At 49.3% G+C, this 14,012-nt stretch overlaps 1 protein-coding gene across 5 annotated transcripts in view; it reads left to right on the top strand.

Annotated features, from left to right (window-relative positions):
* Positions 1-14,012, top strand: part of HIVEP3 (HIVEP zinc finger 3) — a 533,725-nt gene that overhangs the window by 383,177 nt on the left and 136,536 nt on the right. The gene's annotated exons all lie outside the window — the stretch shown is intronic.

Raw genomic sequence — 14,012 nt, forward strand, 5'->3', positions numbered from 1 at the left:
GTGTTTGCACATAACCTACACACATCCTCCTGTATACTTAAGTCATCTCTAGATTATTTATGATACCTAATATATTGCTTACATATCACTTCATTTATGTGGATCACATAGTCCTTGGCACACAACAAATTCAAGTTTGGCTTTTTGGAACTTTGTGGATTTTTTTTTTTTTTTTTTTTTTTTTGAGATGGAGTTTCACTCCTGTTGCCCAGGCCGGATTGCAATGGTGCTATCTCAGGTCACTGCAACTTCCGCCTCCCAAGTTCACGCGATTCTCCTGCCTCAGCCTCCCAAGTAGCTGGGATTACAAGCGTGCGCCACCATGCCCAGCTAATTTCTTGTATTTTTAGTAGAGACGGGGCTTCACCGTGTTGGCCAGGCTGGTCTCGAACTCCTAAACTCAAGTGATCTGCCTGCCTTGGCCTCCCAAAGTGCTGGGATTACAGGTATGAGCTACTACGCCCGGCTGGAATTTTTGTTCCAACTATTTTTGATCCTCAATTGGTTGAATCCATGGATGTGGAACCCACAGACAGAGAGAGCTGACTGTACCCACTTTGGTCCAGTAATTCCCTGGCTACAGAAAAATATGTACTCAAAAATATATGTGTACAAAGGTACTCCCTTGTAGCATTGTTTGAAATAGAGAGAAATTGGAAATGACTTCAGTGTCCAGCAGAGACAATGCTTAAAAAATTTATGGTGCATTTATGCCAGAGAATACTTTGGGGCCATTTCAAAAGAAAGAAATGATCCTTCAGGTCTTAACGTGGGAGGATATTCAGAATGTATTCTTAACTGGAAAAAGGTTTCTGTGTGATATGTTTAGGACAATCTCATTTTTATATAGGAAAAGTTAAACAGTTAAGTCTGTGTGTGCACATGTAGAAATGTTTCTGCACTCAGAGAAACAGCCTGGGAACATGCCCAGTGAACTATGCTTGGTGGTTTCATCTGGGAAATAGGCTTTGAGAGGATGAAGCAGGACTTGTCTACTTCTTACTTTAAATATCTCTTTATTAAAAAAAAAAAAAAAAAAAAAACCAACAACAACAAAAAAAACAAAAAAAAAAACCCCAGAAAACAAAAAAGAAAACCCAAGAAAATAAAGAGAAAAGAAAACTCTTTACATTACAGGATTATTGTGATGATTACATGAGATCATAATACTTGACAAATATTTAACACAGTGCCTGACACTTAGCAAGCGCCCAGGAAATGCTTCTAGCCTCTTCTTCCTTCCTCAGAGTCTGTACCTCCCCTGCCCCCACCATGCCCGTGCCAGTGTTTTTCCCTGACTGTGAGATCAGTAAGCACGCAATGGTGCTTCAACAGTGTCAACACATGCCACTGCTCTGTCACCGCCCACGTGTCTGCCCTTGTGGGGCCACCAGTCTAAAGGACCCACCCCTCCCATTCCCTAGCAGTCCCTCGGGTCCTTTCTTCTTGACCCTCTTTTGAAGAGCTGCCATCCTTAACTGGGTGCTGCCCAGCCACACCTCCTGGCTCCCAGAAGGAGCCTCTAGCCACCTTGCATTGTGGGGCTGCCTCTGTCACCACCACATTCCAAGGGTGAATCTTAAGGATTTGGGTCATTTCTGCTTGCCGTTTTGTTTCTTTTCCGTTTCCGTTCCCGGCCAGGCTTTCCCACCCCCGGGGATGTGGGCTTTCCTGACTCCCTTCCCCCATGAGCTTCCACCTGGCCCTGATGAATTCCATCATGCCTGCTTAAAATCATTTTACTTGCAATTTGCTAATTTAATTCTAGTCTTACAGAATTTTGGCAACCCTGCCAAATTGGGTGCCAGATGCAGATTTAATGAGCATATTTTCAGTTATTTCTTTCCTGTCTTCATGAAGATGCTGAAGAGAACAGGGTCTGGAACTCATCCCCAGGGGACTCCGTCTCCAGAGCATCCCTCCCCGCATTTGATCCTGAGCCACTGGGCATGACCCTCCAGCCAGGTCTCTCCCCATCTAACGGGAGGAGCTCTTTGGAGAAGGAAGCTATTATTGCATCATCTCCTAGTCTTAGAAGCCCCAACCCAATTCCCATCATTTAGATTTCATAGGAAATGTATTTGGGGAAAATTACTTATTTCCTTCGGCCCATGTCTCCCAGCAGCCATATGCAGCTCAACAGATGTTCAAGATGTGTTAACAAACACATATTGAGCCCTTTTTAGAGGGATTTCTTGCAGTGTGGCCTGTTGACTAACTGCAACAGAATCATGGTGGGGAATGAGGGGATTGGGGAAATACAGATTCCTGGGCCCTGCCCCGCAGCTGTAGAATGAGACAGTGGGAGAAGGTGGAGCCTGGGATTCTGCAACCCAGAGGATTCTTATGCCTCCAGCGTTTCCACATGTGTTACCTCATTTCAATTCATACCAACCCCTTATGGGAGACATTTTTATCTCCCAGAGTGAGACTCAATGATGTCAAGTGGGAGGCTCAGGCCACAAAGTGATGAACTTCAGAACTGGGACTCTACTTGAGGCTTTTGAGTCTAAATATAGAGCTCTTTCCATCTTCCCATAGAAGCGGCTCAGGGCCCAGCTCTGTTACCCATGATCCTAATATTATATGATCCAAAGCAGGTCTATGCCTTCTCGAATAAATCCACACAGCCTCTGCTGTGCAGACAAGGATGCAGAGGCTCTGAGCATTTGAGCTACCAAGCCATCAAGTATGCAGCACTGTTAAAGCAGGATCCAGGACCCATACCACATTGGACTCTAAATTCTGTGCCAAGCAGTGCCAAGGGCTAAATGGAGCATACGATGTCCTCTCCATCAAGGAATGGGTGGGAGAAACAAGTGGAGTTCACTGGCTTCAGTGGCAGAGGCCATGACTTTGGGCAAGTCACTTCCACTTCCATGCCTTGGTCTTGTCATTGGTACAAGGATGGGGTTGGCCTACAGTCCATGACCTCTGAACTTTTAAATTCATGTAACCCCCCTCCATATCCTCCCAACTTTTTGAAAACCCAAATAAAATCTTAGGCCACATCCCAATACATACAAAGAGACAAAAATTGGAGACACCTTGAGCTGCTCAGTGCTTTCTAGGAGGTAAATTGGACACATTTCATTTAGCATTTGCCATTGATCATCTCTGTGTCTCCTCCCCTGGCCCCCCAAGTGGGACATGGTGGCTGCAGCCTCAGGCTTTGGAGTCTGGCACACAGAGGTCCAGCCTGGGCCTGCCACCTTCTGGCTGTGTGACCTTGGGCAACTAAGTTGCTTCTCTAAGACGGCGGTGATGATGGTTGAGTGGAGGTGAGGGATGAAATGCGTCAATGCATGCATGTGTAATACTTTGCTGAGTGCCCAGCATGTAGGAGGTGCATTAACTCCATTTTCCTTTGTCGGACTAGGATGAAAAGACATGAGAAATTAAACAGTCGTGGGGGACATTTCCCAGGGTCATAGAGACACAATGCCATATGAGTGAGTGGTATAGGATGGTGAGGCCCAGGCATTCATTGGTCTGTATATTTCAGCAAATGTTTCAGCCCCTGCAGTGGGTGAGATCTTGTTCTATGGAAAAAACCTGTAGAAAGAGGGGCTTTTGGAGAAGGTAGGGTTTGAGCCCAGCTTCCCAGATAGGGCTCCTGGTGCAGGGAGGCAGAGCAGGCTGGCAGGGCTCACCAGGAGCAAGGACTGGGCTGGGGGCTGGCAGGGCTTGTGAGAGTGGGTCCCAGGCCCACCAGGCAGGGCCCCACCAGGCAGGCACGTCCCAGAGGCCCAAGGAGGGGGCCAGATCAGAACATCCCATGGGCTTCGGGCCCAAGAGACCAAGAGTGTTCTGCAGATCCCAATGTTTGGTGGCAAGAGATCCAAGAAGGAGTGATTGGGACTTTGTAGTGACTTGTGGCTCAGAGGCAGTGAGGCTGAGGAGAGAAGGAGACTCCAAGCTCACCACAGTGGTGTGGAAATGTGGTGACCAGGCCCGGCCCCACAGTCAGATCCCTATGTTCCCCCTGCTGGAGGCAGGCTGCAGGAGGAGTGTTCCCCAAGGCCTCAGCATGCCCTGGAAGGGCCTCCAACTTAGAACCCACTGGAACCTCCCATACTATGATGGAGAGGGTGGAGAACGAGAGAGCAAAGTACCAAGGGAAGGGGAGGCTTTCCATGTCAGTGGGGTTATTTCTGGCTCTGCTCCTGCTGTTGCAGTCACTGTGGAAACAGCCTGTGCCCGGTTCAGTGTGGAAACATGACAAAGTTTTCAATGGTGATGTGTGCTAAGCAGGCAGCCAGGAGGCTGAGTGTGTGTCTGCCTGCCTCCCTCTCCTGCCCACACCATCCATCCCGTCTCTCTCATCCTGGGCCACCTTCCTTCCAAAACCCCATTTGGAGGAGATGTGTCTCACACAGTGTGAAAGGCGGAATAATGCCCAACTCAAAGGTGTGTGCATCCTGATTCTCAAAGTCTATGAGTATGGTGGGTTCCAGGGCAAAGGGGAGGGAAGGTAGCAGATGGAATTAAGATTGCCAATCAGCTGGCTTTAGAATAGGGTGATTGTCCTGGATTACCCACAAGGTCCCAGTGGAATCTCAAGGGCCTTTAAGTGTGGTAAACAGAGGCAGAAGAGTCAGTGCCAGGGGGATGCAGTGTGAGAAAGACTTGACCTGGCCATTGATGTCTTTGAGGAGGCCATGAGCCAAAGAAGGAGTACAGCTTCTAGAAGCTGGAAAAGGAGGAAACAGATTCTTCCCTGGAGCCTCCGGAAAGCAATGCAGCCCTGTCAACACCTGGATTTTAGCCCAGTGAGACCCATTTTGGATGTCTGACCTCCAGACCTCTCAGATAATAAGTTTGTGTTGTTTTAAGCCATTAAGTTTGGCTTAAATTGATTATAATTTGTTACAGAAGCGTTACAAAACTAATGCATGAAGTACAACAGGGAGGCTGAGGCCATGATGGGGAAGAGGTCCTTGGAGTGCCCTGGAGGCAGAGGACTCTGTAGTTGTGCTCTTCTGTTTTATCTCCATCTGAGCTTTGCCTTGTGCCTCACCCTCATGGGTCCCCATTGGCCAGACCACTCTGCAAGTAAGAAAGTGGTTGTAGACCCTTGAACATGGTCTCCTGCAGGCACACCGTGCAGACATCATCTCTTCTGCCAGGAATGCCACCCCATCCTTCTCCATAAGCCCTCCTGTTTCTCAAGGCTCCCGTCCCATCTCCCGCAAGGAACATCTCCTTCCTCTGCTACTGTGTGTGCCTCTGCCAGCTGAAACTGGTTGTGCCCCGCACTCATGGGAGCCAGGCTGTGTCCACATGCTGAAGGGTCTGGATCTGAACACAGGGTGCCTGGGGTTTGCCCCTGGCTCTGACACTTGGTAACTTGGATCTTGAGCCAACCCTTCCCTCCTTCCTTCTCCATAGGCTGGAGGTTAAACAAGGCTGATGAAGAAGGCCTTTGAAGACACTGCTCACCTGGGGAAGTACTGCTGTCTGTTATTTTTCTCTCCCAGAGATACAGCCCAGGAGTAAAAACTTCTCTCCCAACCTTGGCGTCCCCTGAATGCTGCCTGGAAGCCCCCCTCTCCTTACTTCACCAAGCATCTCTCATAAGGCCAGGTCTGGACAAAACCAGGAAAATGTAGAAAACCAGGGTCAGGTCATGATGGGTGAGGTGAGCAAGGTGCCCGGGGTGCAAAATTTAAGGAGGTACTTTTCCTCAGGGTTGTGCAAATGTGGCATGGAGAGTAAACCCCACACTATTTTATAGATGAGGGAACAGACCTAGAAAGGGAAATGCCTTGCTCAGGGGCACACATTGGTAGAGCTGGGGCCACGACAGAGGCCTGTCACCTTCAGTTGCAGGGCAGGTTCACTCTTTTTCAAACTGAATGCATGAATGAATGGTTGGGTGGGTTCATTAGCCCAGCATGTATTTACTGAGCACCTATTCTCTGTTAACACTATGCTGGAGGCTGGGCTGCAGCTTGGGAACAAGACAAACAGGGCCTGGTGCTCCCCTGAGGATTTATATTCTGTGAAGGCAGAATAAGTAATTATGCAATTAGTTTTTTAATTACAGTGGTGATACATGCTATGCAGGGGATGGCCAGAAGCCATAGGTTGTGAATGGTTGTGCAGGCTGTGCACTGCACAGGTGCATGTGGAGGACCTACTGTGGAGACTCTGTTAAGGAGTTTCCAGGAAAATATGGAAGGCAGGATCAGTATGTTCTTAAAGTAACAGTACAAGACCATGAGCAATAAGACAGAGAGCCAGATTGGAAGAAGGGCCTAGAATTGCAACCCTACTTCCTTCTCTTCTAGGGCCCTAGGCTCTCATCTTCTCTCCCTCCCTGTGTGGCGGTCAGCCCTCCCTTGGGAGTCTCAGAGTCACGCAGTCAGCCCTCCCTTGGGAGTCTCAGAGAAGGAGCCCTGCAGCCAGCAGGGCCTGGGGGTCCAAGAGGAACGAGGCATTGCCCTGTCTTGTGCGGCAGAGCTTCTGCTGCCCTGGATTCGATTCAAGGGCTTGGAGGCCTGGGATAGCAGCAGGGGCTGGAGTCTTCAAAACCAAGGATTCTCTGCCTGGACAAAGCATGGTTCTCAGTATTGCCTGTTCTCTGGAATGTTGGGTCTGGGTGGAGCCTGGCTTCTAGGAATTAGGCATCCCACCAGCTCACTGTGAAGCTTTGGGTACCCATGCCTCAGAGTGTTTCTGCATGCAAAAAGAAAGCTTGCGTAAAAATACAGGGAGATGTGTGCTATTGTTTTATTAAAGTATCTCGCCTGCCTGTTGGGTGAGGCCAGCTCCTAGGCCAACCACCTGGGCCAGCTGTGGTATAATATCCTGGGAGCCAGTTCCCCTTCTCCCTTTTGCTTGCTGGGGGACTTTAGATAATCCTCACCTCCCTGAGCCTCACTCTGCAAAATGAGAATGATAAAGGCCTAGCTTACCCGATTATTAACATCCAAAAAAAAAAAGTATGGATACGCAAGTGTGCTTTAAATCCCTGGGTTATATGGGCATGAAGATTGCCACCAAATGGAGACATTCCTTCAGTAATCAAAAGGGGATCTGACTTATATTCTGAGAGTTAGAGGCCATCCTGGCTTTCAGGAGCAGCAGAGAAAGACACACCGTTCTCTCTGTTTGTTTCCTTTAATTAGAAAGAATTATTCTGGCTGGTAAAGAAGTCCACCTCCTGACAGGGAGTTAAACAGAAGGGGTCGTTAGAGACAGACTTGTTCAGGTTTTTGGTTTGAGAGGAGGGGAAACTGAGGCCTAGAGGAGAATGTGATTTGTTCTTGGTCACGTGGCCAGTTAATGGTAGGGCTGTGGTCAGATCCCAGGTCCTGTTCACCCACCTCCTCACCACACGTACTGTCCCATAGGTACATGAGTTTAGCTACTTCAGGCACAATAGGTGGCCACAGCCTGACAGGGAAACAGGGAGGTGACCCTGGTGAGGAATAAGAGGATAGGAAGGTTTGCCAGGCACGGTGGCTCACACCTGTAATCCCAGCTCTTTGAGAGGCCAAGGCAGGTGGATCACTTGAGCTCAGGAGTTTGAGACCAGCCTGGGCAACATAGTGAGACCTCGTCTCTACAAAAATAAACAAATTAGCCGGGCGTAGTGGCACGCATCTGTAGTCCGAGCTACTCTGGAGACTGAGATGGGAGAATGGCTTGAGCCCAGGAGGCAGAGGTTGCAGTGAGCCAAGATTGTGCTGTTGTACTCCAGCCTAGGCAACAGAGCCAGACCCTGTCAAAAAAAAAAAAAAAAAAGAGGATAGGAAGGCAGGCACAATCTGGGGAGGGGGTGAGTGGGGTGGGCAGAGGGGAAGGTGACAACATGGAAGGTCTTGGTACAGAGCCACCAGAGGTGGAACACCCTTCAGGTTCCTTCCCCTCCTTCTGGAAACACCCCAAAACCTCTGTCCGTCTCCAGGTTCCTAGGCCATGTAGCTAACGCCAGGGCAAGCATCTGCCCTGCTGACGTTAGGCCATCAGGGGTTCTGGGAGCTGCAGCACAGACAGAGGGATGTCAAGTACCCTGGGACAACCTTTGGTCCAGGCAGACTGTGTATCTGTCACTTTAGTAACTTCACCTGTTGCTTGGTCCCAAAAATGAGGTCCTGAATATGGTGGTGTCAGGGCAACACTGGAAAGCAGGGCAGTGGTGGTGTGTTTAATTCACTGTTATTCATGCACTTGTCTGTTCAGCATGCTTTCACAGCAGGCTGACTGCATGCCAAGCACTGGGGGTACAGACAGTACATATTCTTGCCCTGAAGGCACTCCCTGTCTGCGAGGAAGACCCATGTGCAGGGGAATAAATGTCACTGGATAGTGTGATTAATGTTACACCAAAGCTCTGGATGAGGGTTAGAAGTGTTAGAGAAGAGAGAACCTCCAGCACCCTCCTAGGGGATCTGGGTTTCTGATGGCAGTCAGCAGGCATCAGAAGTGGCAAGAAGCATCGTGGCCTAATCAGAGCTGTGATGCAGAAGTACCACTTGGGACAGCATGGAGGGAAGACCCAGAAAAGGATGGGAGTCACGTGGGGAGACCAGGGAGGAGGCAAGGATGCTGAAGCCTCGGCCAAGACAGTGGCGGTAGGGTGGAGAGGGGCTCATGGGCGTAGGGACTTAGGGAGCTGATTCATTGAGAACCTGGTGACATATGGAAGGTGGAGGCTGAGGAAGAGGGAGAAGAAGCCAGTGATGGTTCCTGGACTTCCACACATGCCTCAGATGCAAGGCCCCATGCTGAGACTCAGAGTCTGAGTAGCTGTGAGCCCCTTGGGGTCCTGGCCCCTGGCTGACACCCTAGTCTGCCGGGTCCCTCAAGAAGAACCAAGAGGATCATGTGGACACTGATGGGCTGCAGATTGATCTGCACCAACACACACCCAAATAGCTTTCCCTGTCGACGGGGGTAATAAATTGAGAGAATTCAGTATTTATTCACTCACAGTCACCAACTATGTTCAAGGCTCTGTGAGTGACACAGATGCATTACACACATCCCAATCCTGTCCTCAGAGATCAGGTGGTTTGTCTGTGATGCCCACGCGCATTTGTATGTATTATATTGCACCCATACAGGGTAGAGAAGGTAAACACCACGACAAAGAGATCAAATCCTTAAATGAAAGATCATTCCTGGCCAGAGAGAGAGTAGGGTCATGGAGGGCTTTGTGAAGAAGGAGGCCTACGAGGTGGGCTCACCCAGGCTGGTGTGGGTTGGATTTGGCCATGTTAAAATGGAGAGAAATATTCCAGACAGAGACAACTGCAAAGAGGCATGAATGTGGAGCATGGCAGTTGGCAAGAGCAGGGCTTTGCAGGGGAGTGTTGATGCCGAGGCAGCCTGGCATATTTGTAAAGTGTAGACATTGCTCTCTAAGGAGAACCACTGAAGGATTTGGGATTTGGGGCGAGGAGTGACTTGGTGAGAGCTGGCTATCAGGACAGTCTGTCTGGGTCTATGGATCGGTGGGCTGGGCAGGACAGTGCAGACGCTGTTGCGTGTTGGTTCACACAAGAGAGGATGGGCAGTAGGGTCTGAGCCAGGGTGGGGCTGGGAAATCCTTGTCCATTCATTAACATTAATTGAGGCTTTGGGCCAGGCCCTGTTCTAAGCACTTTATGTGCATTACCTGATTGAGTCCTTCCCAAAGTCCAGCCAGGTAGGTGCCACTGTCATTCCCACTTTACAAATGATAGTTCACAGAGGCCCGGAGATGTCAGGTCAATAACTCAGAGCATAGCTAGGAGGTGGAGGAGGCGGGATTCAAACCTAGTAGCCTGTGCTCTTAAATTCTCTTAAATCTCACCCTAAAAATGGCATCCCAAAGGGACTGAGCACACTAAGAGTGGCCCTGCCAGGGTTGGGAGTGTCTCTGAGGGTTGACCCAGAGCTGCAGGTCCTCTCGCCTTAGCAACTGGCTCCCCTCACCCTCTGTGAGCAGTGTTGGGCCCCACAGGGCCTGCTCTGGTTCACCGACTCGAAACCAGAGCCCACATATAGGTGGTGACAATGTAAATAACTGATGCAATGGAAACTTTCTATGGAAAAAGGTACCCACTCAAACAGCCACAAAGTCCAAAAAAAGGAAGAACACCACAGCAGACCAAGTGGGCCCTGTGGCGCACGATTTCCTTTGGCACAGCCTTTCTGTCTGGCTGAATCTCTGAACTGGTGGAGGTGGGGATGGGGTGGGAGATGGGGTAGCACTGGGCAGGAGTGGGGCAGGTTGAGATCTAGACCAGAAGCCTGGCTGGGTCCCCGGAGGACTCTGGGTCACCAGGCTTCCCCTCTTAGCTAAGGGGGCAGCTGTCGTGTGGGCAGAAAGCAATTCTGCCTCCAAAAACACACACCTGTTATCGCAGTCTTCCTACTAGGCATGAATTACCCCCTGCCCCTGCCCTACTGTGGGCCAGTGGTGGAGGTTCTGTAGTCCCCGGGGTCTCCCGAGGCCTCCACCTGCTTTGCTGTGAATAAGTTGCAGCAATCTTGTTATGGGATCTGGTATCTTCTTATTTTAGAAGTTGAAATAATCATAAACATAAGTAAAGCTAAAAGATCAGAAATAATTAGAAGAGGAAGAGGGAGAAGGTGGATTTTTCTGGGAAGGCAACTCTACCATTTTGTTCTTACCCCGGCCCAGGGCGTGCACTCTTGCTCTTGTTTCAGAGGTGAGGAAACAGACTTACAGGTGGTCAAGGATTCGAAGAAGGCCACACAGTGTCTAAGACCAGTAGTGTCTAGTTTTATTTAATGCCAGAGCCTTGGGCCCTCCTGCAATGCAAGGCTGTCCACATCTCTCTGTTTTCAAAGCCTCAGTTTCCTCAGTTGTCAGATGGTGATGATGGAGCCTGACCGTAGCATTAGTATGACCGTGAAAAAATGCAGGGACAGCCTTTGCACGTGGAAGACACTCAACAAATGTTGGGTTCTTCCTCTACCTCTGGCTTCTGTGTCTACAACCCGGGGAGATTTAGAAGCCTTCTTGTGGGGAAGCAGCTCAGGTTTTGGGCTCCCTGGGAGAAAGGGCCAGAACCACTGATTTTCTTATCTATCTTCCCTGCTAGATCCATCACAGCCTGAGATATGAAAAAGGTCTTCTTCACCTTTGCACCCTGGGGTCTAGCCCAGTGATGGGGAGTGTCTTGTCCAAGGTCACTTAGCTGGGTGCAGCTGGACCTCAAATGTGGGGCTGCCTCATGGGCTTTCTGTTGTACCCAGACAGGGAAAACGGTGTCGTCTCTGCTCCCCTGTGGCGAGTGCCTAGTTCCAGGGGGCTTTCTGTGAGAGAGGGCTGCGAGGTGTGGCCTGATATAGCAGGAAGCGACCTCACTGCTCCTCCCACCCCTGCCTTCCCCCGCCCCCCAACCCCCGCCCAAGCAGCTCTCAGAACCTTCATCTCCAAGTGCAGCTCCTCCGATCTCGTCTGTTCCTCCTCCCGCCACTCCAGTATTCTCCTCGACTCCTGGGCTGGGTGCCCCCCATACACCAGCAATATCTCCCTTCCTTGTCCCTGTAGTGCCTGAAAACCATGAACTTTTCTTCTGCCAAATCCCAGTGTAGAGGTTATGGGACAGTATATTCCTGCCTGCCACTAAATGGAATATGTTATCTTGTACTTGAAGTTCTTCTTTTTTGCTCCTTCATACAATGGAAAGTATCACCATTCTCTATTTTTAAATGCCCTGTCTTTCCTGGAAAACATTTTTGGGTATCCTCAAAGCAGGTCTTGTCGCTATCAATGACTGGGCTCCATTGCCTGTCTCTGCCCACTCTCCTTTTTGGGGACGCCTCACTCATCCGTGAGTCAGCTACCATGTGAGGGAGAAGCCTCTTGTCTGGAGAACACAGCTGGGGACCAGGGAGGTTCCCAAGGCAGCCTCCAGGCTGTCAGCTGCATGTCACAGCATTCTCAGACTAGAGCGCACTCAGCTGAAACAAAGGTGAGCCCCCCAGGAAAGTGAGAGCCGGAAGGCTGACCACACAGAGGGAGGTGGGTCACAGAGCCAACCCCAAACCCCAAAACAGAAGCCAGAAAGAGGAGAGATTGACGGAGGGAAACTTGGAAGGTGTCCCACCATAACTGAAGAAGGGCACAGGCATTTATTGAGTGCCTTTTGTATACTGGGTTCATACTCATTTCACACACACTTTGTCGCATCTGATCCACGTGACAAACCCAGGGAGGGGGTGAGAGTCTTTATTTCTGATTCAGGAGGAAAGTGAGCTAGTAATGGATGAAACCAGGGTCTGAACCCGTGTCTTTCTGATGATGTTAAGGCCAACTCGCTATGCTATGCCATGCCACTTCTGTGGTGCTGGGTAAATGAGGCATGCCAGTAATTCTCTCTGTTCCCCTCCCACCCACCCCTTTGCCAGTATCCCAGCATGAGCCACCAGGATTATTCCATATGATTCTGCCATGTGTGACCCATGTCTTAGATTTTCATGTTTTCTTATTGATCACAGACCACAGTAACAAATAAAACTGAAAATAGAAAGATTCATCCCACAATTCCCTGCCCCACACAGATCAAATTTGGCTTTCCATGTGCCGGCCCCTTCTGCAGATGTTCCATTCAAAGTGGAGGGAAGGGCCATGTGTCAGGAGGGTGGCAAGGGCCTCAGGGCCAGCCTTCTTCTCCACTTTCTTTATGATCAGGGTGTGAGGCCCAGTGCCAGAGTCCAAAGCCCCCCTGCCTCCCTGCCAGCCCTTGGAAAACAGCTGTTATGACCCAGTGAGGCTGGCCCCTGCCAGGCATCCAGGATTTTTCTTTAACCCTTTGTCAGCTGCAGTGATGCCAACCCCCAGTGCCCCGACCGGATGCGGCCCCTATCAGCTGCCGGCAAAGGCCTTGCTTTGATGTGTTGGCGGAGAGTGGAGAGCAAGGGCCCTCCCTCCTCATGATTTTGGGTGGGGCCAGCAGAGGAGCTGGCCCTGGTCCTTCCTGCCCTGGGTGGGTGCCACCTTGCAGATGGGCCCCTCTACCCCTAGTAGCCCCCTCCCTGTTCAACTGTTTTCTAAAAAGAAGACACTTTTATATCAGTTTCTCAATTTTTATTATGGTAAAATACACATAATTTACCATCTTAATCATTTTTAAATGTACAGTTTAGTGTTATTAAATACATTCATAAAGTTGTGCACCCATCACCATCATCCATCTCTTTTTTCTCTTTCTTTCTTTTCTTCCTTCCTTCCTTTCTTTCTCTCTCTCTCCCTTTCTTTTTCTTTCTTTCTTTCGTTTTTTCTTTCTTTCTCCTTCCTTCCTTCCTCTTTCTTTCTTTCTTTCTTTCTTCCTCTCTCTCTCTTTCTCTGTCTTTCTTTCTTTCTTTCCTTCTGTTCTTTCTTTGTATAAACTTAAGGGGTACAAATGCAGTTTTGTTACATGAATATATTACATAGTGGTGAAGTGTGGGCTTTTAGTACAACCGTCACCCAAATAATGTACATTGTACCCAGTAAGTGATTTCTCATCCCTTACCCCTCCCACTCTCCCAACTTCAGAGCCTCCGGTGTCTATTATTCCACACTTTGTGTCCATGTGTACACATTATTTAGATTCCACTTACAAGTGAGAATATGCAGTATTTGATTTTCTGTTTCTTAGTTGTTTCACTTAAGATATTGGCCTCTTAACTGTTTTCATCTTGTAAAACTGAAGTTCTGTGCTTATTAAACACTGACCCCCCATTCTGCTCTGCCCCAGCTCCAGACAACCCCTATTCTACTTTCTGTCTCTATGCTTTTATATCATTTTCAAATTACAAAAGTGATACATGCTTATTGCTTAAAAAAAGAACAGTATGGAAATGTAGAAACAAGAATACGTGTTTCAAGCCCCACCCATTCTGCAGTCCCCCCCAGGACAAGACTGCATCCCCCAGGTCCTTTCCATCAGTCACAGCTACACAGATAGGTGTGTGTCTGTGATTTTGCTTTTCACCATCCCGTTGAGAGGAAGTGTGTGTCACAGCTGAGACTGCAGGCTCCAGAGTCTAACAGACCAAGGTTC

This window comes from Pongo abelii, chromosome 1, assembly GCF_028885655.2.
Source record: "Pongo abelii isolate AG06213 chromosome 1, NHGRI_mPonAbe1-v2.0_pri, whole genome shotgun sequence".
NCBI classification, from domain to species: Eukaryota; Metazoa; Chordata; class Mammalia; order Primates; family Hominidae; genus Pongo; species Pongo abelii.